This window comes from Eucyclogobius newberryi, unplaced genomic scaffold (assembly GCF_026437365.1).
Source record: "Eucyclogobius newberryi isolate DKJ021-1_F unplaced genomic scaffold, fEucNew1.0.hap1 SCAF_657, whole genome shotgun sequence".
Lineage (NCBI taxonomy): Eukaryota > Metazoa > Chordata > Actinopteri > Gobiiformes > Gobiidae > Eucyclogobius > Eucyclogobius newberryi.
This window is the reverse complement of record NW_027316342.1, coordinates 20,001-23,728: the sequence shown is the minus strand read 5'-3', so window position 1 is coordinate 23,728 and position 3,728 is coordinate 20,001.

The following is a 3,728-nucleotide window of genomic DNA, read 5'->3' as shown; positions in this document are numbered from 1 at the left end:
GAGTGTCCCTTCCCCGGGGTGAGTCTGGAGGAGTGGGGGGTGGCTCTGGAGGTGCTCCGGGGGCTCCAGGGGGTGCTTGGTGGAGACCATGCCCAGCCAGAGTGGCCCTCCCCCGGGGTGAGTCTGGGGAGAGTGGGGGGTGGCTCTGGAGGGCCTCCGGGGGTTCCAGGGGCTCCAGGGGGTGCTTGGTGGAGGCCATGCCCAGCCAGAGTGGCCCTTCCCCGGGGTGAGTCTGGGGAGAGTGGGGGGTGGCTCTGGGGGTGCTCCGGGGGCTCCAGGGGGTGCTCGGCGGAGGCCATGCCCAGCCAGAGTGTCCCTTCCCCGGGGTGAGTCTGGAGGAGTGGGGGGTGGCCCTGGAGGTGCTCCGGGGGCTCCAGGGGCTCCAGGGGGTGCTCGGCGGAGGCCATGCCCAGCCAGAGTGTCCCTTCCCCGGGGTGAGTCTGGAGGAGTGGGGGGTGGCTCTGGAGGTGCTCCGGGGGCTCCAGGGGGTGCTTGGTGGAGACCATGCCCAGCCAGAGTGGCCCTTCCCCGGGGTGAGTCTGGGGAGAGTGGGGGGTGGCTCTGGGGGTGCTCCGGGGGCTCCAGGGGGTGCTTGGTGGAGACCATGCCCAGCCAGAGTGGCCCTTCCCCGGGCAGAGTCTGGGGAGAGTGGGGGGTGGCTCTGGAGGTGCTCCGGGGGCTCCAGGGGTTCCAGGGGGTGCTCAGTGGGGGCCATGCCCAGGCAGAGTGTCCCTTCCCCGGGGTGAGTCTGGAGGAGTGGGGGGTGGCTCTGGAGGTGCTCCGGGGGCTCCAGGGGGTGCTTGGTGGAGACCATGCCCAGCCAGAGTGTCCCTTCCCCGGGGTGAGTCTGGGGAGAGTGGGGGGTGGCTCTGGGGGTGCTCCGGGGGCTCCAGGGGGTGCTTGGTGGAGACCATGCCCAGCCAGAGTGGCCCTTCCCCGGGGTGAGTCTGGGGAGAGTGGGGGGTGGCTCTGGAGGGCCTCCGGGGGTTCCAGGGGTTCCAGGGGGTGCTCGGCGGAGGCCATGCCCAGCCAGAGTGGCCCTTCCCCGGGCAGAGTCTGGGGAGAGTGGGGGGTGGCCCTGGAGGTGCTCCGGGGGCTCCAGGGGCTGCTTGGTGGAGACCATGCCCAGCCAGAGTGGCCCTTCCCCCGGGTGAGTCTGGGGACAGTGGGGGGTGGCTCTGGAGGTGCTCCGGGGGTTCCAGGGGCTCCAGGGGGTGCTCGGCGGAGGCCATGCCCAGCCAGAGTGTCCCTTCCCCGGGGTGAGTCTGGAGGAGTGGGGGGTGGCCCTGGAGGTGCTCCGGGGGCTCCAGGGGGTGCTTGGTGGAGACCATGCCCAGCCAGAGTGGCCCTCCCCCGGGGTGAGTCTGGGGAGAGTGGGGGGTGGCTCTGGAGGGCCTCCGGGGGTTCCAGGGGCTCCAGGGGGTGCTTGGTGGAGGCCATGCCCAGCCAGAGTGGCCCTTCCCCGGGGTGAGTCTGGGGAGAGTGGGGGGTGGCTCTGGAGGGCCTCCGGGGGTTCCAGGGGCTCCAGGGGGTGCTTGGTGGAGGCCATGCCCAGCCAGAGTGGCCCTTCCCCGGGGTGAGTCTGGGGAGAGTGGGGGGTGGCTCTGGGGGTGCTCCGGGGGCTCCAGGGGGTGCTCGGCGGAGGCCATGCCCAGCCAGAGTGTCCCTTCCCCGGGGTGAGTCTGGAGGAGTGGGGGGTGGCCCTGGAGGTGCTCCGGGGGCTCCAGGGGCTCCAGGGGGTGCTCGGCGGAGGCCATGCCCAGCCAGAGTGTCCCTTCCCCGGGGTGAGTCTGGAGGAGTGGGGGGTGGCTCTGGAGGTGCTCCGGGGGCTCCAGGGGGTGCTTGGTGGAGGCCATGCCCAGCCAGAGTGGCCCTTCCCCGGGGTGAGTCTGGGGAGAGTGGGGGGTGGCTCTGGGGGTGCTCCGGGGGCTCCAGGGGGTGCTCGGCGGAGGCCATGCCCAGCCAGAGTGTCCCTTCCCCGGGGTGAGTCTGGAGGAGTGGGGGGTGGCCCTGGAGGTGCTCCGGGGGCTCCAGGGGCTCCAGGGGGTGCTCGGCGGAGGCCATGCCCAGCCAGAGTGTCCCTTCCCCGGGGTGAGTCTGGAGGAGTGGGGGGTGGCTCTGGAGGTGCTCCGGGGGCTCCAGGGGGTGCTTGGTGGAGACCATGCCCAGCCAGAGTGTCCCTTCCCCGGGGTGAGTCTGGGGAGAGTGGGGGGTGGCTCTGGGGGTGCTCCGGGGGCTCCAGGGGGTGCTTGGTGGAGACCATGCCCAGCCAGAGTGGCCCTTCCCCGGGGTGAGTCTGGGGAGAGTGGGGGGTGGCTCTGGAGGGCCTCCGGGGGTTCCAGGGGTTCCAGGGGTTCCAGGGGGTGCTCGGTGGAGGCCATGCCCAGCCAGAGTGGCCCTTCCCCGGGCAGAGTCTGGGGAGAGTGGGGGGTGGCTCTGGAGGTGCTCCGGGGGCTCCAGGGGCTGCTTGGTGGAGACCATGCCCAGCCAGAGTGGCCCTTCCCCCGGGTGAGTCTGGGGACAGTGGGGGGTGGCTCTGGAGGGCCTCCGGGGGCTCCAGTGGCTCCAGGGGGTGCTCAGCGGAGGCCATGCCCAGCCAGAGTGGCCCTTCCCCGGCCTCATATGCGGCAGAGTGCGGGGTGAGCAAAATGGGTTAAAATGTGAAAAAAAAAAAAAAAAAAAAAAAAAAAACACCAAAATGAGCAAAATGAAATAATCCCCCATCATCAGTGCACTGTTTGACCCCTGAAAAGCACTCCCCTGGGGCCTGGAGGTGATCTGACCATCAGAGTATAGCACCCTATGCCCCTGAGGGACTTAGAGTAAAAACCGAAATAGTACACTATTCCCGAAAAGACTCTGTCGTTTTTCGGCAATAGTACACTATACCCATCGACTCTGTCGTTTTTCCGGGCCGTAGTACGAAGTTGTGAGCAAAAGGGGTGAAAATGGGTTAAAATGTGAAAAAACACCAAAATGAGCAAAATGAAATAATCCCCCATCATCAGTGCACTGTTTGACCCCAGAAAAGCACTCCCCTGGGGCCTGGAGGTGATCTGACCATCATAGTATAGCACCCCATGCCCCTGAGGGACTTAGAGTAAAAACCGAAATAGTACACTATACCCGAAAAGACTCTGTCGTTTTTCGGCAATAGTACACTATACCCATCGACTCTGTCGTTTTTCCGGGCCGTAGTACGAAGTTGTGAGCAAAAGGGGTGAAAATGGGTTAAAATGTGAAAAAACACCAAAATGAGCAAAATGAAATAATCCCCCATCATCAGTGCACTGTTTGACCCCAGAAAAGCACTCCCCTGGGGCCTGGAGGTGATCTGACCATCATAGTATAGTACACTATACCCCTGAGGGACTTAGTGCAAAAACCGAAATAGTACACTATACCCGAAAAGACTCTGTCGTTTTTCGGCAATAGTACACTATACCCGAAAATACTTAGTCGTTTTTCGGCCGACGGAAATAAGCGTTCAGCCCGGGAGTCCCGGGCTAAATCACGCTGCTCAGGCGAACTTTTTGACGCTGCTCTCAGGCGGAAAGTGCAAAACGGTAACGCTGCAAGGGAGGGGAGGGCGGTTTTTGGAAACGACGTTTTTGGCGATTGAAATTGGTACAAAACATGGTTCTATGTATACCGGACAAGGAGCTTGGTCGACGGGCACACATGACCCGCCATCGTAGGGCCCCGTTCTGGTTTTATCCAGCTTCGAA